This window comes from Pongo abelii, chromosome 19 (assembly GCF_028885655.2).
Source record: "Pongo abelii isolate AG06213 chromosome 19, NHGRI_mPonAbe1-v2.0_pri, whole genome shotgun sequence".
NCBI classification, from domain to species: domain Eukaryota; kingdom Metazoa; phylum Chordata; class Mammalia; order Primates; family Hominidae; genus Pongo; species Pongo abelii.
The window spans coordinates 84,951,066-84,977,250 of NC_072004.2; the positions used below are offsets into that span (position 1 = coordinate 84,951,066).

The 26,185-nt window shown below is 39.2% G+C and overlaps 1 long non-coding RNA gene across 1 annotated transcript in view; it reads left to right on the forward strand.

The window, feature by feature from the left end:
• Positions 1 to 3,440: 3,440 nt before the first annotated feature.
• LOC103892888 (uncharacterized) overlaps positions 3,441 to 26,185 on the forward strand; it is a 307,678-nt gene continuing 284,933 nt past the window's right edge. Inside the window, exons 1-2 of the long non-coding RNA XR_657057.4 lie at positions 3,441 to 3,519; positions 4,240 to 4,393. This is a non-coding gene — a long non-coding RNA (uncharacterized LOC103892888). The remainder of the gene's footprint in view (positions 3,520 to 4,239; positions 4,394 to 26,185) is intronic.

The following is a 26,185-nucleotide window of genomic DNA, read 5'->3' on the forward strand; positions in this document are numbered from 1 at the left end:
CAGTCTCATAATTCACATCCCAGTTACTAATGCATATCATATGTCTGGACAAACTTTGGTTGCAGTGTTTGGCAGCTCTTTGTGCTCTGCAAAGTATTTCTGTGGCATTTGAAATGCTCAGACAACCCCAACAATGTGGGAGTTGAGGAGGAGAAAATGTAGATGCAATTTCCCTTCACAGTTATGCATTTTGCACACAATGCATAGTAGGAGGAACATTTATGTGAATTGTGCCTTTGGGGCATCATTGAAAGTTATGGCCTGTAAGAAAATGGGAATCAGTTTTATTTAAGTTGGTCTTTAAAAGGCAGCCCTAGAGGAAATTTTATCCCCATTATCTCTGTTAACTGTAATTTTTATGTCTTGCTGCTGACTGTCTATTACACTCCTACCTCTCAAGTCATCTTCTGTATCTACGTGGCATTATTCCACTTGGGCTTCCTCCCGTAATTCATTTTCTCAACTTTAAATTGATTTGTTTTTTAGAGATAGGGTCTCCGTGTGCTGCCCAGGCCGGTCTTGAACTCCTAGGCTCCTACCGCCTCAGCCTCCTGAGTAGCTGGGACTAGAGGAGTCACGTACCACCATGTTTGGCTTTTAACTCTTTGTTTTTGAAATTATCTCAGACTTAAAGATAATTTGCAAAAATAGTATTGAGAGTTTCCATATATCCTTCACCAGTTTCCCCAAATATTCAAATTTCAGCTTGTTTATTATTTGTCTTCTTTTTCTTTCTCTGAAATTTTTGGGAGTGAGTTGCAAATATGATGTCTTTTATCCCAAAATGCTTCAGTACATGTTTCCTAAAAATAAATGTTCTTTCACATAACTGCAGTACAATAAGCAAATTAGGAAATTAATATTGATCTAGTATTAATTTAGTCCAGCAGTTGGCAAATGTGCCTTCCCGTTTATGTTTGTAAATAAAGTTTTATTGGAACATAGCCATGCCCATTTGTTTATGGACCATCCTTGGCTGCTTTCTGCCTACAATGGTATTGTTAAATAGTTGTGATAGAGACTACATGGCCTGCAGTCTCTGAAAACATTTACCATCTGATATAGAGGAAACACTTGTGAGGCTTCATCTGGTTGATAGAGCTTATCAAATTTTATCATTTGTCCATGATGTCTTTTACTGCAAAAAAAAAAAAAAATTCTCATTTGGTATCCTGTCCGTGATCACATATTTGGTTGTTATGTCTTTTTATTCTCTTTCATTGTAAAACAATTATTTGGTGTTTCTTTATTGTTCATGACCTTGATACTTTTGATAAATACAGGACATTTATTTTGTAGACCACATTTCAGTGTAGGTTTGTGAACTTTCCTCATGATTTGATTTATGTTAAGCATTTTTGGCAATACTCAAATGTGATGTTTTGTCTTTGTTAGTGCAATCTAACGGGGCGCACATGATGTCTATTTTTCTCATTATTGGTGGTAATTTTGATCCCTTTGGTTAAGATGATAGGGTTTCTCCACTGTAAAATTGTTTTTCCCTTTGTCCTTAATACGTATCTTGTGGGAAAATGCTTTCAGTTTATGTAAGTATCTGTTTTTTAAATCAAACTTCCACCAGTAGTTTTAGCATCCACTGATAGTTCATCTCTGTAACAATTACTATTATGGTGGTTGCCCAAAGCGATTTTTTTTTTTTTTTTTTGAGACAAAGTCTCACTCTGTCACCCAGGCTGGAGTGCAGTGGCGTGATCTTGGCTCACTGCAACCTCCGCCTCCCGGGTTCAAGAGATTCTCCTGCCTCAGCCTCCCCAGTAGCTGGGATTACAGGTACCTGCTACCACACCTGGCTAATTTTTGTATTTTTAGTAGAGACGGGGTTTCACTATATTGGCCAGGCTGGTCTTGAACTCCTGACCTCGTGATCCACCCACCTCAGCCTCCCAAAGTGCTGGGATTACAGGCATGAGCCACCGTGCCCAGCTGAATAAAGGAATTTTAAAATTCGCTTTGGTGGCTCACACCTGTAATCCCAGCACTTTGGGAGGCCAAGGCGGGTGGATCACAGGGTCAGGAGTTTGAGACCAGCCTGGCCAGTATAGTGAAATTCCTTTATTCTTCCATATTTACTAGTGTGAAATCTATTCTTAGCAAGGATCTTCCTCCCTCCCTTCTTTCTTTTTTCTTCTCTTTCTTTCTTTCCTTTCTTTCTTTTCTTTTTTCTTTTCTTTTCTTTCTTTCTTTCATTCTTTCTTTTTCTTTCTTTCTTTCTTCTTTCTTTCTTTCTTTTTTCTTTCTGTCTCTTTCCTTCTTTCTCTCTCTCTTTCTCTTTCTTTCTTTCTTTCTTTCTTTTTCTTTCTCCCTCTCTCTTCTCTCTTTCTTTCTTTTCTTCTCTTTCTCGCTCCCTCACATCTTTCCTTCCTTCCTTCCTTCCTTCCTTCCTCCCTCCCTCCCTCCCTCCATTTTTTTCTTCCTCTCTCTCTCTTTATTTCTTTCATCCCATGGATTTTTAATTTTATTTTGTGGTCTATAATCTATAACTATTGTTGTTTATTTTGATGCTCAAAATGTTCTAGGAAAATTTTTACTTTTAACAATGATTCATTAGGTAGTAACTTGAAATACTCGGGGTCAAATGCTGTGTTTCAAACATCTCTGCATAGCCGTTGTCTAGTATAGTGCATGGAAATGTTAGGCATTCAATAAATATTTTTTTGAATGCAGGTCCTAACTCAAATGACTAAACCACTAAATATGGAATGTTAAACACTGGATTAGACAATGTATTAGGCATATGTTGGAGTATAGCTTCAGTATTATAGCCAGTGTGAGCAAAAACCATGATTTTTTTTCTTTTTTGATTAATATTTTCTGAGTAGTGAGGCTCACTTGATTTTTAAAAATTTAATCAATTTTTTCTCACTTGCTTTTGAGACTGAAATCTCTTTATCAGAAACATGGCTTTCCCTAGACATATTCTAGTTCTAGCTTAGTGGGAAGTGTTCCAAATTCCCTTGTGGTCTAAAACTTTCTTAGTGTTATCCAAGTGGTGGAAAGTGATTGTCTTAGGGATTCAGGAAAGATTTTTACCTGACTCCAGAACAACTGATTCAGAATAAAAGCAGTTCTACGTATTTTCCAAATCTCTATTTTCCGACATCTATAAAAACTGATCACAATAGTACTTCTAAGAAATGATAATGATATTCTGTTATTCAACATCACCCTCTTTGGCTCCATTTTTTCCCCTAATTTGTCAACAAGGGGAAAATTCCTGTTGATGCTTTGCATTTTGATGTTATGACTACCATTTATGATTTGCCCTTGAAATCAGTGAACTGGTTTGGGGTAGGACAGGCTGGTCTGGGAATTATAGGAATGTTACTTGAGGCTGTCTGTGCCTGGAAGGAAGCCATGAGTAGTGAAGAGGAAATAGCTGAGATTGGCTTAAAGGAAGTAAAACCAGTGATATTTTCCCCATTCCTAAGTCAAGTCTTTTCTGTTACCGTCAATAACTGCTAACTCAGAGGATGCAACCTTAGTAATTCATTTCCTTAAGTAAGTGGATTCTACAGGCATGGTGCTTACTTCTTGGCAGATATTGAAGTATCTAACAGGGCTTCAGTGGAGCTTCCATATTGTCAGTTTCTGTACCCCTGTGAGCCTCTGCCCTCTGCTAATCTTCCCAGTCTGGAAAGTAGACTTGGACAGAGATCGATCTTCCTTTTGGCTCTATGGCATGGCATAGCTGAATCAGGAGGTTTAGATGCATAATTAAGCATCCTTGCTTTCTGATTAGCTCATGAATTGCCTCTTGATCCTTGGAGTTAAATTGGTCCATTTTGTCTCAGTTTTGGAGGTGAATTACCTAAGAAGGTAACAACATTTTTTCTTCGAAGTAAGTGTTCATTCTATTTGGATAGCTGAACCAAAGTTGTTCTTGGGAGCAACATGACCATCAGATATGTGGAAAGCAATTTAGAATTCATTGTACAGGGTGTCATGCATTCATTATTTTCCCCAGAAGGGTTAGGCATTGTATTTTAACTGGTGTCTACAGCATCTGACTGCAGGAATTCCCTTGAGCATCTCATTTGCCCACCGTCATTATCTTTTTTCCCCCTTCTGAGCTCTCCTTCAGCAAGAACTCTGTCTCTTCTATGTGCCCTGTGACACATCATATAAATTGCTGCACCAGATTGTGATGAACCTTGATATTCATGGAAACTGCAACCCAGGTGGGAGATAACCTTTGACAGGCTCTCTCCTATTCTTTAGTGGCCAGTTTCACAAAGAGGCTGCAGGAAGCTGCTTCCAGCAGGCTGAGTCCTGAGGAGGAGATGATAACAGTGGGAGAAGCACCTGGTAACAGCGGCACTTCATCCAGGAAGAAAACAGGATCTAAAATATAAACAACATCCTTACAACACAAGTAAGTGCACAGTTCACTCTCGAGTGTGTTCGACTATATTCTTTCAAGAGTCTCATGAGAATCTTACTGAAACAGGAAGATGGTCAAAAGATGAATCGAAGTGTCAAGATTTCCAGTGGACACCATCAAAAAGGATTTTTTTGTTGTTGTTGTTGATCTTTTATTTTTAAACACATGAGTATGACCAACCATGCCATATCTACAATGTCGAACTTTTTTTTTTAGCTGAATAAAAATTTAAATACCTCAGAACTGACACTATTTTAAGGGAAATGATGTAAATGAGAACAAAACAAAAAGAAGAAAGAGTTTTGATGATCCTATCTTTCTAAAAGCATCTCTTCCAAAGCAGATGTTATCTTTATTAAACATCATAGGATCAGTGAAGATGACATTTATTAAGCGTTTGCCATTCCAGGCATTGTGCAAGGTGCTTCCTGGGTAGCATCTCATTGAATACTCTGGAAAGTTATGCACAGAGAGGGTAAGTAGCTCTCCTAGTGTCTCACAGCTAGTAAGTGATGGACCCAGGACTGAGACCCAGGCAGTGTGGCTCAGAGCTGGCTTGCTTGTCCTTTACACTCTTGCCTATCTGTACCATTTACACATTTTAATAATAATTGTATTGATAGAACCATTTATACGTTTTAATAAGAATTGTATTGATAGAGGCATGAGGCAGAGAAATTCTAGGTAGACAGGGGTAGGTCCTTGGCAAAATCTCACCTTCAAGTTGAAAATCCTGAAACCCGTGGCCCAAAAGTGAGAATTTCTATCCCTATTTGTTCACTCTCTCTCAGTTGGTTCTTTCTGAATGATGTCTTTCTAACAATCAAATATTGCCTTTTCCAAAACTACCTATGGCCTGCCAAGATCCCCATCTTGTGCCTATGAAGACCCCAGACTCAGTCAGTAGAGGAGAGAAGCAGCTTGACTGGAGAGAGGTGACTTGACTTCAGGGGGATGGCTGGACTTTGGAGGAGAGACAGCTTAACTTTGGAGAAGAGCCAGCCAGAGACAGCCAGACATCAGGGAAGATAATCGTCCCTCCCGTCCCCTCTCAATTGTCCGTCTCTGCTGAGAGCCATTTCCATCGCTACATAAAATTCTCCACCTCCACCAACCTTTAAGTGTCCGTGCAACCTAACTCTTCTTGGATGCCAGACAGGAGCTTGGGACCCACCGAATGCGGGTGCCCAAAAAAGGCTGTCACACTGGCTCTTTGTTTTCACTGGTGGAGGGCAACTGCCCCACACAGTGAGTCAAGGAATCTAGTGAGCTGATAACACACTGCTGTCCATGGACGGCGGAGCTAAGAGAGGATTGTAACATGCCCTCTGGGGCTTCACGGGTCACAGGCACCCCCACCCTGGTATTGCCATGGGGCCTGCATGGAGCCTGCTCCTGCCAGCACCCAAAGCGGCTGTCTGGAACACTCGCTAGTTCATGCGCTCCCTCCCGCAAGAGGTTGAGTGCAGTGGACCAAATAAACAGGACACCTCTGTTGCAAGCCAACGAAGGGATGGAGAAAAGCTCCTGCACCAGTATTATGTCCATACTCTTTTAAAAAGACCCTGTGGCTGGTAAATAAAAAGTCATGATCAGTATGCTAATTTTGTTTCTTCAAATTATCAATGTCTCTTTAGTTGTAGACTCAAAACACCAGTAACATTTCATGCCAAAAGCCATTTCCTTAATATTTCTTACGGCCTTCAGTTGATGCCACTACATAGTTTTTAAGGATCAGGCCCAAGACCTTTTGCTATCAATTATCAAGAAAAATCTGCTAGGTGTGATGGCTTATGTCTGTAATCCCAGCATATTGGGAAGCCAAGGCGGGCAGATTGCTTGAGTCCATGAGTTTAAGACCATCCTGAGCTTGTCCCTACAAAACAAAAATAAAATAAAAAGAAAGAAAATGAAAAGTAATATCTCTACTTTAGAACTTCTTTGTAGTTTCCTCGTTTATTGCAAGGAAAAGAAACTGAGGCAGAAGACAAATTGAGAAGGGAAATGTCAAAAGTAATTGTGTCATTCTTACTTCTGAACAGGTATAACTATCATGAGTTTTTAAGAGTGGTGGACATCCAAGTTGGTTCCTGTTATTCAGAGCAGAACCCTCCTATGACTTCAGCTGTTTCTTCAGTTGGGTTGCCACTGACATTTCTGGGACGACCTGAAATCTGTAGAGATTAAGGCTTTCAGAACTAGATGTACCTGACCATCTTGAAAATGCATCTGCCCACCTGGTCTAATTAGAAAAGTTACTATTTCAACAAATAGCACATTTTTCTAAAAAGAAATGGGATAAAGTAGCTCAAGATTTTAAGACAGGTGCTAAATTCTATCTTGTTATAGTCATCTTCATGTTATTAATTCATCCATTCATGTAGCAAATGTTTACCGAATATGTGCTGTGTAGCAGGCATTTTTCCAGGGTTGAATGCAGCAGTGAACCAATATAAAAACTGCTGTCCTCCAGTATCTTATATTCCAGAGTGTTATTAAGTGGTCTACATTTTATTTCTACTCCATAACTGTAGATCAAAAGAACAAATGATGGAACATGATAATAATAAAAATATAATTGCTTTGTTAAATTTTAACAGGTATTAGCAGTGTGCCAGGCACTTTACATGTATTAGCTCCATAATCTTTACAAGAAATTTATGTAGATTTTAATCTACAAAAATGGCTAAGTTTTTGATTCAACAAAATGCAATTATTATTCCCATTTTAAAGATGAAGAAAAAGAGAAATCCACTCTGCAACCAATGAACAGATTTCCTAAATATCATGTAGATAAATGTGTTGGAACTGGGATTGAAATGAAGGGGCCCCTGACTCCAAGTCCACACGATCTGTCACCATGCTCTACTGAATCAGAAACGTAGAACTTACAATTAAATATGTCCAGGTGAATAGAATATTAGTTTAAAGGAAAATTGGCAACTGTTAATATAATCACTCTAGATGTTAATACAATATAGCCAGCTCCCACTGGCTTAATTTTATTTTCATCATCATCTTTATATGCCAATAGCATTTAGCCCTTGTAATGATTTTCAGGTGCCAAGATAAGCTCTGGAGAAAGAGCTTCCTTTTGCAGTGAACCCAATGAATCATTTATCCTTCCCCTAAGATCAGGAACTATTTTAAGTACCTGACTTTCAGTGAGTGTTGTGGAGATTGACAGAGGTGCTGGTTGTATTTTGTACAGTTTTATTAACTCATCCACTCTGACTTTCCCCAAGGCACATCAATAAGATGAATCTATCTACAAAAGGTTCCTTGTGACTCTTTTATGTGGAGTATGCCTGATTCTTGCAAAAAAGCTAAAGGGCCTTAGTTTCCTGCAGGAAATCTGTGACTAAATCCAGGACCTAGAGCGGAAACATTAAGTGTATCGTGGGAGAAAAGGAAAGCAAAGTGCTAAAGTTGTTACTCTGAACAGAGGATATCGGAGCATCCTGCAAAAAACTTCCTGTTTAGCCAGGAGACTAGAAAACAAGATGAAAAACACTTAACTTCAATGACTATTGTGTAAATATATTTTTATACTTTCATTATCTTGGGCAGGGCTTACTCACAAGAACTCATGGTTTCCCAAGGTGGAGAGTTAGTCACTGAGTCACACCCAGCCTCCCATCTTCCTTGTTTTGACGGCCACACTAAGACCTTGTGTCATTTGTGTAGGCTATCCCTAGGCCTGTAACCACAACCTATGCTGAACTTTCTTCTCGGAATGTGTTTCCTTCAACTTGTATTAAACGGCCTGTGGGACAGATTCAGAGAATGCATGGGAAATAACCTGCCTTCAGCTATCCTGCCTCCTCCAAAATCAGGCTATGGGAACCAGTGGCTCAGTAAAGAGCAAGAAACACTGTTGGATAAATAAAACGAAGCTGCTAATTATGCTTTCTATTCTGAAACACTTTCAATGGTAGAATAAGACGAAATTCAAGAAGGAAAATTGGAGTTTGTAGGGAGTGATGGAAAATGTAAATGATTAGAAAAAAAGAAAAATTGGAGTTTTGAATTCCTTTATTATGACAATTTTAGACACTTGGTCAAGCACATCCCAAATGGTGTTATATTGTGTTAGATGGTAGAGTATGTGTTATGTGCGATGTTGTACAGGGAGTGACTCTGAAAAGAGACATTCTCAGTTGTTTTAAACTTATCTCACTGGATTATTCTGTATGGAATAAAGTAGAGATGTTTTAAACGGGAAAGAATGGAAAGCTAGTCCCTTTTTCTTTATGTTAGCTATTGAGATTCACCAGTGCATCTGTGTCATAGTTGTGTGAGGGCTGTTTAGCCATCTTCCTTCCAAGGTCTTCTTAATCTTCCTTTTCTCCTTCCTCTCCACCCTCCAAATCAGGATGACCTCATAATTATTCTTTTTTCTTGCACCATCAGTTCTGAAATTTCCTCATTAAAAACACTAGCAACAAATAGATAAAGACCGAGAAGCACCTTCCATATAAATCAGTAAAGATGAAAAAGCATAATTAGTGGCATGATGTGGTTTGGCTCTGTGTCCTCACCCAAATCTCTTCTCAAATTGTAATCCCCAGAATCCCCACATGTCAAGGGAGGGACCTGGTGGGAGATGATTGGTTCATGGGGGCAGTTCCCCCATGCTGTTCTTGTGATAGTGAGTGAGTTCTCACGAGAGCTGATGGTTTTATAAGTGTCTGACAGTTCCTTCTTCACACACACTCCTCTCTCTTACCTGCCACCATGTAAGATGTCCCTGCTTCCCCTTCCACCATAAGTTTCCTGAGGTCTCCCCAGATGTATGAATCTGTGAGTCAATCTCTTTCCTTTATAAATTGCCCAGTCTCAGGTATTTCTTTATAGCAGTGTGAGAATGGTCTAATAATGCTGTGTCTGAAATCCTGTTTTCTCTTCTGTTCTTTCAGACACCATAGATTTGAATATAAGCTAGCTTTGGAGACAGAACCTGTTGGTACTACTTTTGTAAGATAATATTTGTTTGCTAAGACTCTGATTCTGTTCTACATATAGTTTTATGTTTTTCTTGTAGTCCTTAAGAATGCTGTGATGAGTTATAACAACAGCAATAAAAATAAATCTACCAATTGTTGAGTTCCTTTCCCTGGTTGTTAATTTTGATAACCCTTTATCACAATGACCTCCTCTATACCGTTTTCAATGACTGTACCTTGGGCCATGTTGACAATTCGAGTTGTTCCACTTTAGAAACCCAGAGTTCCCTCTCTCTAACTCTGATCACTTAGCTTCTGGTTAACTCCTAACAGGAACTCTTATTATACCTGTTCTTTGGTCCTCTCGTGACCTCTGGTCCTTTCAACATTTCTATCAGTTCCCTCTGGTCTTTACTTCTCTTCTTGCTTAGCTTAGCTTCACACATTTCATTTCTTGACTCACTTTTTTTGCCAGTATCCTAGATATCTTTGCTCTGGTTGTCATTGTTTTGTTGTTTGACCTCATGTCCACAAGACTGAGTTGTTAGTATACATATGGTTAATCCAAGCAAGCTTCCTTCTTCCTTTAATCACATTTTTATTATTCAGTTATTTTCCCCATCCTCCTCCATCCCTGATCCATTAACTCTCCTTGACATATGGCATCTGTGGATTATATTAGGGGATATTGCCTCAATCCAATTTCCACAGTTGTATTTTGACTTGAATATATCTAACCACCTACGAGATTAGGGCCATTCCTTTTGCTGTTTTCTCTACCTAGAACATTCTGCCTTCAGATTCCTAGAGAGTTTTCTCCTTTAGTTAAGTGTCATCTCATTAACAAGGCTTCTCTGAACACTGTATTTAAAATTGTAGCACATCTTATGATAACTTTTGAGGACAAGCATCTCTCCGTGTAAATAGCCTGAAAATGTAAGAGGAATGGAATAGTTAATTAAAACATGACGTGCTCATAGATAAAATATAGGTAACCATAAAGATATGTAAATAAAGTGTATAATTCTAAATATGCTTGGGATACTAATGCATGCATACATATATAGCTACTTCCATTTTTTTTTTTTTTTTTTTTGAGATGGAGTCTTGCACTGTCTGTGGCCTAGGCTGGAGTGCAGTGGCGCGATCTCGGCTCACTGCAAGCTCCGCCTCCTGGGTTCACGCCATTCTCCTGCCTCTGCCTCTGGAGTAGCTGGTATTACAGGCGCCCGCCACCACGCTAGGCCAATTTTTTTTTCTATTTTTAGTAGAGACGGGGTTTCACCGTGTTAGCCAGGATGGTCTCGATCTCCTGACCTCGTAATCTGCCCGCCTCAGCCTCCGAAAGTGCTGGGATTACAGGTGTGAGCCACCGTGCCCGGCTTCCATGTTTTTATACACAGATACATACCAAGAAACAGACACACCTGCATTCAGGACTCTGGCTACATAGTTGTAGGGCTCTTTGCAAAATAAAAATTTGAAATCTCTTTTTCAAAAATTATTAAGAATTTCAAGACGGTGATAGGAGAGGATTAAAACAAGAATGGGATTCTTCCGAGTGTGTGGCCCTATCTGACTACACAGTGTATACTCATAAAATCAGCTATGGATGAATATGTTGATGACAAAATTACTGCAAAAAGATAGGTTCAGATATTTCTTGAAGCTACCCTTTGTGATAGCATTATGGATGTTTATTATTTTTTTCCTACTACTTTTTGATACTACTTACAATTTTCTCAATGGCCATGGGTTGCTTTAATAGTCAGAAACAAGTCTGGGCATGGTGGCTCACTCCTATAATCACAGTACTTTGGGAGGTCAAGGCAGGCAGATCACTTGAAGTTAGGAGTTCGAGACCAGCGAGGTCAACATGGCAAAAACATGTCTGTATTAAAAATACAAAACATTAGCTGGGTGTGGTGGCATGGGCCTGTAGTCCTGGCTACTCATGAGGCTGAGGCAGGAGGATCACTTGAGCCTAGGAGGTCAAGGCTGCAGTGAGCCAAGATCATGTCACTGCACTCCAAAGTAAGACTGTAACAAACAAACAAACAAAGACAGAAGCAAAATTATTTCTAAAGGAAAGTACGATTTTTAAAAAATCATGCAAAGCTATGCTATATTCCCTGAAATTCAACTGTGAGGTTTCCTAGACGTGCATATACTTTGCTGGTGAATACCCAAAATACTTCATTTTGCAGATTTGGGTATTTCTTTTCTTTTTCTTTTTCTTTTTCTTTTTTTTCTGAGATGGAGTCTCACACTGTTGCCCAGGCTAGAGTGCAATGGCACGATCTCAGCTCACTGCAACCTCCGCCTCCTGGGTTCAAGCGATTCTCCTGTCTCAGTCTGCTGAGTAGCTGGGATTACAGGTGCACACTGCTGCACCTGGCTAATTTTTTGTGTTTTAGTAGAGACCGGGTTTCACCATGTTGGCTAGGCTGGTCTCTAACTCCTGACCTCATGATCCACCCACCTCAGCCTCCCAAAGTGCTAGGATTACAGGCATAAGCCACCGCGCCCGGCCAGATTTGGGTATTTCTTCTACAGTTGCCTAGTAGCAACAAAATTGGTCAAAATTGATTGAAGTTGATAAAGCCTGTCTTTATTGTCCTTCTGCCTTTCATTTTTTCTCCCCATGTAGGTCAGTCTCAGCATTTCCTTTTAGCAGTCTACTAACTTCCGGTTTTCTAACACACCCCCTTTATGAGAAGAGAAAAAATAGTTATCATTTGTTAGAAGGTTACTATGTGTAAAGAACCACACTAAGTAAATTATAATATCTCCTTTAGTCTTTTTAATGGTCTTTTCAAGTAGATAGTGTTATCCTAGTTTTATAGGAGAGGATGTAAAGGCATAGAGATTATGTATCTGTGGCTAAGGTCGTAGTATTAGTAAGAGACGGAGCTGGGATTAGAATTCAGGTGAGGTAGGTCAGTCTCTAAATATGGCCACCAACAATTCCTCCCATCTCTGTAGATGCCTGCAGTGTCTTAGATTAAGAAGAGGAAATTATTTCCCCACCTCTTCATCTAGAATACCTTCATAACTTGCTTTGCACAATAGGATAAAATAGAAACGACTTTCTAGGACTTTGGCATTTAGGCCTTAGGATAACTGGCAGCTTCTGCTTCTTAGGCCTTGAAACCTAGTCACTATGTGGTAAGGAACTTCAGGCTAGACTACTGAATGATTGGAGACCATATATAGAGGGGTTGAGAATAAGTAGGTCATAGTGCTGCACGTGTAAACCTCACAGCCTAGTGGGGGAGACAGTTTCATAAACCAAAAACCACAAAGCATTGTAATGTGTGTTGTACTAGAGGTGAATAAAAAATGTTGTAGAAGCCAGAATAAAGTGGTAGCCTCATGTGTGAGTGTGTGTGTGTGTGTGTGTGTGTGTGTGTGTAGAAGGTAGCTTCGTGGAAGTGGTGACAGCACTTGTCCCCCATCTCGAAGGGTATGTAGAGATTTCCTAGGTAGAAAAAGGCATCCCAGGCTAAGAGAACAGTATTTGCAAAGTTATGGAAGTGTAACAAAAAAAGACATGTTTAGGAAATGGTGAGTCAATAGTACTTTCTATAGTTTTGTTGATTCTTATACTTCTAAATTTTAACTGCTTTAAAAGATGTAAACTTTCTCATTGCAGCTTCCCATGCTGGTAGATGTGGAGGATGGATGTGAGGAAAGGCTTCCTCCACTGATCAGTGGAGAAGATTTTTTTTTTTTTTTTGAGACAGAGTCTTGCTCTGTCTCCCAGGCTGGAGTGCAGTGATGTGATCTCGGCTCACTGTAACCTCTGCCTCCCAGGTTCAAGCAATTCTCCTGCCTCAGCCTCCCAAGTAGCTGAGACTACAGGTACACACCACCACGCCTGGCTAATTTTTGTATTTTTAATAGAGACAGGGTTTCACCATGTTGGCCAAGCTGGTCCTGAACTCCTGACCTCATGATCCACCTGCCTCGGCCTCCCAAAGTGCTGGGATTACAGGCGTGAGCCACCACACCTGGCCAGAATTTGTTTTTAAACATTCATTCCTCTTAATTGATTTTTTTGTTGTGATATTTGAATGTACTGTATTAGTTTCCCAGGGCAACTGTAACAAATGACCACAAATGTGGTGGCTTAAAAGGACACAAGGTGGGGAACACCACACACCGGGGCCTGTCATGGGGTGGGGGGAGGTGGGAGGGATAGCATTAGGAGATATACCTAATGTAAATGACGAGTTAATGGGTGCAGCACACCAACATGACACATGTGTACATATGTAACAAACCTGCATGTTTTGCACATGTACCCTAGAACTTAAAGTATAATGAAAAAAAAAAAAAAAAAGGAAAGAAATCTATTCTCTCACAGTTCTGGAGGCCAGAAGTCTGAAATCAAGGTGTTGGCAGGGCCACGCTTCCTCTAAAGCTGCTGGAGGAAGGTCCTTCCCTGCATCTTCCAGCTTCTGGTGGCTCCAGGTGATTTTTGGCTTGTGGCAGCACCATTTCTGTCTTTCTCTTGGTCTTCAATGGCCTCGTTCTCTGTGTCTGTGTTTTCTCCTCTTCTTATAAGGACATTGTCTTTGCACTTAGGACCACCCTAATCTAGGATGATCTCATCTTGAGATTCTTAATTACATCTGCAAAGACCCTTTCCCCAAATACGGTCACCTCTATAGGTTCTGGGTAGACGTATATTTTGTTGTGGGCCACCAGTTAACCCAGTACATATAGTAACAAACATTTCCCTTTGCTAATGGTTTATATTTAACAATAATTTTTTTTAAAAAAATCTTTGTTTTATCATTTATAAATTTCAAAAAGTTTAAAACTCTAACGTGTTTAATTCCAAATGTGACTTTGGCTGGGTCTGTCTCCTAAGCAGCACTTTAGTAGATTTTTCTCAGGCAGAATGCAAAAGGTCTACATCAGAGTAGAACTGGCCCTGTGATTAGCTATGCTAAATCGAAACCTTATGAAATATAGTGTGGTTACATTAAATGGCAGTTAGAATGTGGTCTACATTATTACAAATAAATGTTTTTCATTATATTTTACTGTCAGCAAATGCTGGTATAAAACTCATTGCCGTTCCTCATATGGCTACCTTGAAGGGAGTCAGAAAATATATTGGCATCTGAGATCTTCATGTGAATTATTTTGAGAATTCCAAAGACTCCAAACTCAATTCAAAGAAACATGATGGAAATTTCATGGGCTTTTAATTGGACTTTCATCTTTGCTTCCTTTGTCAGTAAAGAATGACTGTCCTGGAACTTGAGGTTGTTGCTAGAGCCCCTTCTTAAAAAAACAAAACAAAACAAAACAAACCCTAAAGGTTCTATTGTTAAAGCCTCTTGGGAGGGGAAGAAACCTCACTCAGTGTACAGAATGATAAAATTTTACTTGCCGAGGTAACATACATGACTTTGGACAGGTTTAAGCTGCTTTTTCATTGGAAGGAAGATAACTTTTAGGCTTGTAGGTGCTATTTCTTTCTTCTTCCAATTGCTACAACTGGAAACTAGTCATTGTAGGGTTTTCCTTAAATAAGTCCAAGTCTACAGGAGGCAGCAGGGAGTCTGTTCCACTGAAGCCTTCCTATAAGGGTTGAACAGCTTCTAATTTCTTGATCATTCTAATCATCATCACCATCTGGGAAATTTCGTCATTAAACTAATAGTTGGTAATCATATTGTCCTGGCTTCCAAAATAAAACAAAATGAAAAGGGCTTCCAGACAATCCAAGCAGGCTATTTGTCCAACTGCTCTATTTATCTCTGTCGATTTCATTTATATATTTCAAACACCCACTGCCTCTAAAGTATACCGAATCATGCCCTCAAGCAATTGGTCTGAAATTGGTCTACAAAGAATGAGCCTGACCCATGATTCTGTGCTCCTCTGTTTCTCACGTTATAGTCATAAGTTAGCCCAAAGATAGAAGCATATGATTCTTTGGATGAGATCTCTGTTATCTTTTAAGGAGATAAGAATCATAAACTCCATTCAAAGGTGACATCAGAACAATGAAGGACATTCTGAGACAGAGTAAATGACCTCATGCCATTTTCCCTAGATTTTCTAACTTTTCTCCTGTTTAGTAATCAATCATTCACTGACTCTAAATGTATGGGAGGTAAAACTTTTTCTTTACTTTCTTATATTCTGAGGTTGGGCCTGAAAGTTAAACTGACAAAGATAGATGAATGGAAGAAAATTGTACACATTGTATGTGATGTTAATATTCTTATGTGGGCAGGGTTTTCATAGAAAAGAGGTGAAAACCCCCCAAAAAGCAGGTAAACTGGAGGGCATCTATACCATTTTAGCAAGGGACGATAAGCTGGGGAGAAGCGACTATGACAGAGGAAAGAGGGTTTGAGCTTCCAGGGGTGGTAAATGGTGGGAAGGTAAATTTATGAGGAAAAGCAGTAATAAACAAGAGTTATTTACGAAAGTTTGCTTACACAGCACATCTTGGTGCTATCTCCATCTCCTGATAAGGGTTGTTCTCCTCTTTCTAATAGGGGAGGGTGAGGGACAACTTTGTTTAGCCTAAAGCTACGGTTTCTCCATATACAGTGAACTATAACTCAAGGGGCTGTGGAAATATAGACTGTAACCTATTCTTGTAACAAGTAGCCAAGTTTCAGCCAATCACAGCAGCTGAGTTTCAGCCAATCACATGCAGCCAACTGTCCAAACTGCGTTTAAATAAGGCAGATGCTGAGCTGTAACCAATCCAGCTGTTTCTGTACCTCACTTCTATTTTTGAACCTCACTTTCCACTTCCTGTCGATTGATGTTATCTGACCGTGTGGCAGCCCAAGAGTCGCCGGGAACCTATTTTGTTTCTGGGAGCTGCTTGATTCATGAGCTTAATTAGATTGTTAAATCTAATTTGTCTAAAGTTTTTCTTTTAACATCTTCACGAGGGGAAGTTTATGTCCTGCTTTAAGGCAGAGGGGGAAGGCGGAGCTCTTCTGTGTCTGCTTTTTCTCAATTGCCCCCAGCTCAAAATAATTCTTATGCCAGCATATTTTGGGGTGACATATTCTGATCTCCTTCATTGGGAAGCAGTCCCTGAGTGTGAGCCTAGCAAAGACTCTCTTCTTAGAAATCCTCCCTAATTTGAAACATAGTGGTTAAAATTCAGAAGCTGGGTCTCTATGCACATTATCTAACTGCTTGGCATACAAAGGTTTGTCAAATAAAAGACAGGCAGGCGATGAATGTATTGAGAAACGTTGTCAATCCTACCTAAAGTTCCACAGACTTAGAGAACATGTCTTTCTACCTGACAACCATTCAGAGCAGTTTGGCTATTCCAACTCGCGTCCTGAATTTCATCATTCAAAATCTGTGAGACCAATACTGAGCTCTCATGGAAGACTGGCTCATTTAATTCAACAATTTGGAAAACTCTTGAGTTGAGGAAATGTATACAGAAGCTAGGTGGCGCTGGCAGCCACAGGCTGCACAAGATAATCCCTGCATGTCAGAACATGCCCTGTGCCCAAAGGACATAGCTGTGAAACCTTTCTGAAGAGTTTAGTATCAGATACAGGGAGAATGATTTGAAACAAAAGAGAAATACAGAAATTCCACAGCATCACTTTCAGACTGTCCAACATTACCCATTCCTTCTGACATAAACATGAAAACCCATAAAGCACAATTTGTATTTATCTATTTTCTAAATAAACTCCTCCTGGTCATTTGCTTTTTGAATATTCTGTTTGGTCTTTTTGGTTTTGCAATCACCACTGACTTGGAGCTCCACAGAAAAACCAGAAGTTCCAAAATAGCAATCGGAAGAGAACTTGGTTTCAGTCCCTTTTCCATTAATGCCTATTTTCCACAACCACATAACCTGTGCATTTGGAATATTTTCCCAATAGCACTGGCTTTCATAAGCTGTAGTGACTGTCAGGAAATAAAACTACTTTGGTGGAAAGACCAGAATTAATAGCTGAGAACACAGGAATGTTAAACCACCCTTCGAAGTCTTGCAGAATAGGAGAGAACAAAAGTGGGCTGTGTCAATGAGGCAGATTTAGTAGACATAGAACCTTTATGAATTTCTAGTCACACCTTCTGACCAGATAATCTTCTACAGAGTCACTTAGCTTATGTATAGGAGATATGAATCTTACAAGTGGAAGATGACTATGCCTAAGTCAGAATATAATAGTCTGACAAAATTTTCTGCTTTATGTATGCTTATGGAACTTGTTTTATATATAGACATATCACATTTATATAGTCATTTAATAAATTTCATTCATTGAAAATAATACAAATGCATTACAATGAAAACAATCATTAGGTACATACTTTTGGTTAATATTTCCAACTGTCCTGAAAGATGTGGTATAAATATATCTGTAATCCCTAGGGGTTTGTTGCACAAGAAAAAAAGCAGAGCACACTGTTGATTTTTTTTTTTTTTTTGAGACATATTGGCTGGTAAAATGTTGATACTAATTAATTCTGAAGTGGAAACAGGCTTACAGGCTGGCAGACGGGTTATAAAATTTTTTTTTTCCATTGGTCTCAGAATTGCTAGAATCTTTGTTTCAGCACCAGTAGCTCTGGTCCAGGTTAATATTTCTGCCTCCATTCAATACCACGTTATACACCCTCTTCCCTACTGTCAAAGGAGCTTGTTGAAGATAGTTTCTTTACCCGAGAAAGAATACCATTCTCCTTTACTCCTCTTTCACCATTTCTCCTCTTCTATCTGACCAGCGTACATATTTGTTAACTCTTGTTCCAACCTGTTAGCATGTTACTGATGGAGGGCTTCATGGAAGAAGCATGGAATTGAGAATTTCAACTTTTACTTCTGTTACAGGAGTGGTCTTCAGCCTCACTTAGATAGAAAGGGCCACAATAAACTCAGAGAAGAAATAGGCTCAGAAATGGTCGACAACATACTCATCTTATTTATCACTGGGTTTCTGGCCCTTGATGCAGTACTTGGTATTTAGCAAGTGCTCCTTGCTAAGCTTCTTGTTTGTGTCTGCTTCCACATTCCAAAGATATGAGGATATGAGTTTGAATAGAGTATGAGATAGTTTAACAAATATGAAACCAGTGGTATTGAGCACCAGCAACATACAGAGCTGTATTAGAAACTGAGAATTGCAAAAAATGATATATTTGTCCATGTTCCCTAAGAGGTTACCTGTTAATACATAACTACATATATGTAAGAAGACATTATAGCATATTGCCTATGAACCATCTGCTTCAGCTTCTAGTTGTTTCCTCTGATTCAGCTTGCCAAATGCCACAAGAAACCACAAAGCCAATTTGTGTTCTTGGATAACTGTGTGCAACACCCATTAGCTTTCTATGGGCAGGATTTGGCACAGAGAACTCATCTGTTGCCAGTGCTCAAAAGAAAGTCAGGATTAAATAAACCTATTTCTGTATTCTTACAGGCGTGCCTATGAATCCGTGAGGCTACAGTCACGATGGCATACTTGGCAAGCTCAGGGCACTGTTATCTTTTGAATTAATTTTGTGACCTGTTATAAATGCAAGTTCTCTTACCATGTTTCAAAGGCTTTTTGCTCCCTATTCCAATGTCACAAGTTTTCTTCTATGACAAAAGATCATGTTAGCTTATTTTTTTGCTATAACGTGATTTTTTTTGATATTGCATTATAGCTCCTTCCCCTTTTGGCATACATGCATTCATAGCTAAATTATGGAGTGACTGGGGTTTCTCTCCCTTGGCATTATTTACCTCTGGTCAGATTATTCCTTGTTGTGGGGGGCTATCTTGTGCATTGTAGGATATTTAGTAGCATCCCTGGCCCTTGCCACTAGATGCCACTAGAATTTCCTGCCCCTAAAATGTCTCCAGAAGTTGCTAAATGTTTGGATAGGGAAGGATTGCCACCTGTTGAGGACCACTGATTTATGCTAATGTAACTTTTCTGCATAAAACCATTAAATACCATTACTCAAGGGATATAAGTTGGCTAATGATTTTCTCTGCGGCATTTAGCAAAAAATCCATCTGGTGAAAATACCAGTGAAGAGGAACAGAAACAATTGTAAATCTTCAAAAATCATTCCTTGAGCAAGAAAATGCCTTGGGCTAGCCACTGCCTTCCCCATTCACCCTGACCCCCACCCCAAATACAACATTTTATTTTTAACCATCTGAGTAAGGCTGATGTTGCTGATGGAGAACAGCTGCTGTATTAGTCTGTTCTCACACTGCTATGAAGAAATACCCAAGACTGGGTAATTTATAAAGAAAAGAGGTTTAACTGAGTCAGTTCTGCATGGCTGCGGAGACCTCAGGAAACTTATAATGATGGTGGAAGGCACCTCTTCACAGGGTGGCAGCGGAGAGAATGAATGCAAGCAGGGGAAATGCCAGATGCTTATAAAACCATCGGATCTCTTGAGACTCACTCGTTATCACGAGAACAGCATGGGAAAAAAATGCCGCCATGATCCGACTACCTCCACCTGGTCCCACCCTTGACACATGAGGATTATTACAATTCAAAGTGAGATTTGGGTGGGGACACAGAGCCAAACCATGTCAGCTGCAGAGATCTCTGGGTAGAGTGTTATGTGAGAGAGCTTGCTACAGATTGGAGTGAGCCACTGAACTGTTAGGGGCATTTTTCTGATTAGAATTGCATTCTGCTGTCTTTGAGTTTCTGCTGAGGTTGCTTGTCATTACATTGGCAGGCAGATAGAAACTATGAGATATGCTATTGTAAATGCATTATTTTCTCTATTATTTATAGCTGTGAGTAGGTAGTGATATAGGTGGTAAGAAAGCAACATCACAGATTTGATATGGTTTGGATTTGTGTCCCTGCCCAAATCTCCTGTTAAATTGTAATCCCCGATGTTGGAAGTGGGGCCCAGTGGGAGGTGACTGGATCATGGTGGTGGAATTCTCATGAATGCTTTAGTATCATCCCCTCTTGGTACTGTGTTGTAAGTTCTCACGAGATCTGGTTGTTTAAAAGTATGTGGCACCTCCCCCCACCCTCTCTGTCTTGCTTCTGCTCTGGACATGTGAAGTGCTGGCTTCCCCTTTGCCTTCCACCATGATTGTAAGTTTCCTGAGGCCTCCCTAGAAACCAAGCACATGCTGTCGTTCTTCCTGTACAGCCTGCAGAATTGTGAGCCAATGAAACCTCTTTTCTTTATAAATTACTCAGTCTCAGGCCTTTCTTTCTTTCTTATTTCTTTCTTTTTTTTTTTTTTTTGTTTTTGAGACAGAGTCTGGCTCTGTCACCCAGGCTGGAGTACAGTGGTGTGTTCTTGGCTCTTTGCAACCTTCACCTCCCAGGCTCGAGCCAACTTCCCACCTCAGCCTCTAGAGTAGCTGGAACCGCAGGTGTGTACCACCACGCCTGACTAATTTCTGTATTTTTTGTAGAGACGGGGTTTCACCCTGGTCTCAAACTTCTGAGCTCAGGCGATCTACCTGCTTCAGCCTCCCAAACTGCTGGGATTACAGGTGTGAGCCACCATGCCCAGCCTAGGTATTTCTTGATAGCAGTGTGAGAACAGACTAATAGAAGATTGAAAGGAGGAAGGCCAAGGCAGGTGCTAGTAGTTAGATATATATAAGTGCAGTCAAGAATCAGGAATAAAGCCCTACCAACTGCCCTCTGAGTAGTTTAAAACCTTCAGAAAACTAAATTTGGCAGTTTTATAGGTGATTACCAAGAATTTGTGTCTGCCAGCCAAAGTCATGAAAGCAAAGAAGAGAATTGTGGTTGCCAGGGGCTGAGAGGAGGGGAAAATGGGGAGTTGCTAATCAAAAGGCATAAAATCAATTATGCAGGATGCATAAGCCCCCGAGATCTGCTGTGCAACACTGTGTATGTGCACAACAATTACTATATTGAACACTTAAGAATCTGGTAGGAGGGTAGATGTGGTAAGTGTTAAGTGTTCCTTACTGCATTAAAATTTAAAAAAGAAAAAAAAAAAAACCAGTATGTATGACCTTGTGGGGAAAAATAAACCTTTAGGTAAAAGAGGTCAGTTTTTTTTTTCTTTTTTTTTAATTCAAGATTTTCTGACCATTGTGAATGAAAGTGGCTTTCAGAGATGGGGCTATGTATCTTTTGGTCTATGCTAGTCCATTTCCTCACAATCTATCATTATAAGGCTAAAATACCATGGGGCACAGAGATGGTTAAGAAAGAAAACTGAAGGAGAGAGGGTAGGGTTTGGAACAGAATTAGCGTTTGTTGACCAGGTATCAGTTGATATTATCTCATATATTGTTTTCAAGAAGCCTGTGTCTATTTCCTGTTTATAGATGATTAAACCGAGGTGAGAGAAGTTAATAAACATGTCCAGGTTGAGAAAACCAGGAAGTGGCAGAGTTGACATTTGTATCTCTTTTGGTAGGACTCTAAACCCCCGCTTTTTTTCCCCATTACACCATGAGGCCTCTGGACAAGATGAAGTATCTGACCTTTCAGCTTCTGGTACTGACGAGAGCATTGCAGGTAGGCATCCTCTTTGATGAGATATGAAATGTCAGACCAACATATTATGATTACACACTATATAACTTCAAGACATTTGTATATATTGATTACGATCTGGCTACAGGACATAATATTTGACTGCCAAAGATTAAAGTATATTTCATCTTCTTCTTTTTTTTTTGAGATGGAGTTTCGCTCTTGTTGCTTAGGCTGGAGTGCAATGGCGCCATCTGGGCTCACTGCAACCTCTGCTTCCTGGGTTCAAGTGATTCTCCTGTCTCAGCCTCCTGAGTACCTGGGATTACAGGCGACTGCCACTATGCCTGGCTAATTTCTGGTATTTTTAGTAGAGATGGGGTTTCACCATGTTTGCCAGGCTGGTCTTGAACTCCTGACCTCAGGTGATCCACCCGCCTTGGCTTCCCAAAGTGCTGGGATTACAGGTGTGAGCCACTGAGCCCGGCCTAGTTAAAGTATATTTCTATTGCTTATTACTTAAACATATAATGCTTAGAAAAGGAAAGGCTGATTAAAGCACACAGTTATATGAAAATTTTCCTTTATATGAATTTCATATAATTTTCCTTTATATGAATTTCATATGAATTTCATATGAATTTCATATAATTTCATATGAATTTCATATGAATTTCATATAATTTCATATGAATTTCATATAATTTCATATGAATGTCATATGAATTTCATATAATTTCATATGAATTTCATATGAATTTCATATAATTCATATGAATTTCATGTAATTTCATATGAATTTCATATAATTTCATATGAATTTCATATAATTTCATATAATTTTCCTTTATATGAATTTCATATAAATTTCCTTTATATGAAAATGTTATTTTCTATTTAAAGCGACCATTTAACATTTTATTTGCTGTTCCAGAATTTTGTTTCACAAATATTTCTGAGCCTCACAGAGGCTTTAGATGTGTTATGAAAACTTTACTGAAGTGAACACAGTGGTGTATTACTAAAGGATGGGTGAAATATAGACCTTTTTTTTTTTTAGCTACACTTCTTATCAATAGATTGAACTCACCTTCTTTGAAGCCCCATTCCTGAAACTATAGATCAGACCCTCAGTGTTGTTATGGAACGTGCTAACATAGTCCTCTACACAGTCCCATCCTTCCCATGCGTGCTACTAAGCTAAGACCTGTGACTGCCTCACCTCCCTTCAACCCTAGTCTGCAAAGAAACTGCCTTTGAACTTCTTAGTGATGGCAGTCTGTCCCCTCGTCACCAGTGCATTCCTGACGACCTTGGTGAAAGCTATCTATGTTCTCTGGGCTTCCCATGGAACATGCTTATCTGGCAGACCTTCTAGACTCATGTCGTTTATCCATTTTAGCAGGTATATTCCCTTAGCTCCTTTATTTCTTCCTCTATCACCTGCTAAGGAAATGCAGGCATTTCTACATTGCTGAAAGCTGACCATTGTTTTTTTGCAGGCTTCTAAGAGTCACAGTAGCAACAAGTTTGTCTCATTCCCTCCATACCTTGCTAGAACATTAAACTGTGTTAAATAAAATACTTCTAATTCAATGAAATCTTGCTTATCCAGCTTTACTTTTTTGTCTCCTTGATGAAGCATCCTCAAATTCAAATCACAGGAGAACTGCCCTGACTCCTGCCAGTTCTTAGGGATGTAGTCTTTTAGGCATATAATTGCTTTCTGCTCCTACCAGACTCAGCATATCCCTAGCCTGGTTTTGATGAAATTTTTCCCTATTTAGCAGCTCGGAAGGCAGAAGAGAAGATGTGGCAGCTCCTGAGTGGGGCACTGTATTAGTTTCCCATGGCTACTGTAATAAATTACCACAGGCCACTTTGGGAGGCCGAGGCAGGTGGATCACGAGGTCAAGAGATTGACACCATCCTAGCCAACATGGTGAAACCCTGTCTCTACTAAAAATACAAAAATCAGCTGGGCGTGGTGGCGCATGCCTTTAGTCCCAGCTACACAGGAGGCTGAGGCAGGAGAATCGCTTGAACCTGGGAGGTGGAGGTTGCAGTGAGCCGAGATCACGCCACTGCACTCCAGCTTGTCAACAGAGTGAGACTCTGTCTCCAAAAAAAAAAAAAAATAAATAAATAAATACATAAAAATAAATAAATTACCACAGGCTTCGTGACATACAATAATATAAATATTTTGTCCTGTAGTTCTGAAAGTCAGAAGTTCTAAAATCAAGATGCTAGCCGGAGAGAAGTTGTTTCTTTGAATTTTCTAACTCCTGGAAGCCACTTGCCTTTTTTGACTTACGGTTCCTTCCTCCACCTTCAAGTCCTGCAACATAGCATCTCCATTCTCTCTCTCTCTCTCTGACTTCTGTTTTCATTGTTGTGCCTTCCTCTCTGACACTGACTGTACTGCCTTCCTCTTACAAGAACTTTTTTTATATTTAAATACTTTTTGATGCATTATATTTGTACATATTTATGGGGTACATGTGAAATTTTGTTATATGCATAGAATGGGTAATGATCAATTCAGGGTATTCAGGGTATTCATCACCTAAGGATTTATCATTTTTATGTGTTGGGTACATTTCAAGTCCTCTTCTGGCTATTTTGAAAAGTACAATACAGTGTTGTTAATTATAGCCACCCTGCTTTTCTATCAAAGATTGAATGTATTTCTTCTATCTAACTGTGTTTGTACCCATTAACCAACTCTCTGCATTCCGTCTTCTACACATACACCCTTTCCAGTCTCTGTTATCTATTATTCCACTCTCTACCTCTATATGATCATTTTTTTTTTAGCTCTCACATAGGAATTAGAATATGGAATACTTGTCTTCTGTGCCTGGCTTATTTCACTTAGCATATTAACCTCAAGTTCCTCCCATCTTGCTGACAATGATATTATTTCATCCTTTTTTATTGCTAAATAGTATTTTATTGTGTATATATACCACAGTTTTATTGTTTTTTGTTTTTACCCATTCATCCATTGATGGACAGTTACGTTGATTCCATATCTTTGCTGTTGTGAATAGTGCTGTAACAAATATGGCAGTGTGGTAATCACTTTGATACATTGATTTCTTTTCCTTTGGATAAATACCTAACAGTGAGACTTCTGGGTTATATGGTAATTCTATTTTAATTTTTTTGAGAATCTTCATACTCTTTTCCATGGTGGCTGTACTAACTTACATTTCCACTAACAGTGTATAGCAGCTCTCTTTTCCCTTTTCTCTGTAATCTCATCAGTATCTGTTATGTTTTGTCTTTTGGTAATAGCCATTCTAACTGGGGTAAGATATCTCACTGTGGTTTTGATTTGCATTTCTCTGATAATTAGTGATGTTGAACATTTTTTCATATACATGTTGGCTATTTGTATGTCTTCTTTTGAGAAAGGTCTATTCATGTCCTTTGCTCATTTTTAAATGGGATTTGTTTTTAACTGTTGAGTTGTTTGAGTTCCTTGTATACTCTGGATATTACTTCCCTGTCGAATGAGTAGTTTACAAATATTTTCTCCCATCCAAGAGGTTGCCTCTTCACTCTGTTGACTATTTTCTTTGCTGTATAGAAGCTGTTTAGTTTAATGTAGTTCCATTTGCCTATTTTTGTTTTAGTTGCCTATGCTTTTGTGGTCTTAGCCATTAATTCTCTGCCTAGATCAATATCCTTTTAATAGTTTTATAATTTCAGGTCTTATGTTTAAGTCTTTAGTCCATCTTGAGTTGATTTTTGTATATGGTGAGAGATAGGGGTCCAGTTTCATTCTTCTGTATATGATTATCCAGTTTTCCTAGAATCACTTATTGAAGAGGGTGTCCTTTTCCAGTGTCTGTTCTTGATGGCTTTATGAAAAGATCAGTTGACTACAAATGTATGGATTTATTTCTGGGTTCTGTTGCACTGGTTTAAGTATCGATTTTTATAACAATACCATGCTTCTTTGGTTACTATAGTTTTGTAATATGTTTTGAAGTCAGGCAGTGTAAGGCCTCCAGCTTTGTTCTTTTTGTGCAGGATTACTTTGGCTGTTCTGGCTCTTTTTTGATTGCATATGAATTTTAGGATTTTCTTTCTATTTCTGTTAAGAATGACACTAGTATTTTGATAGGAATTTCATTCAATGTGTAGATTGTTTTGGAAAGTATGGTCATCTTAACAATATCAATTATGCCAACCCATGAGCATGGAATGTCTTTTCATTTGTTTTCGTCATCTTCAATTTTTTTCATCAGTGTTTAGAATGCTTTGAGCCCACCCAGATAATCCAGGATAATCTTCATACCTCAGTATTCTAATTAATTACATGTGCAAGGTCCTTTCTGCCATGTAATATAACA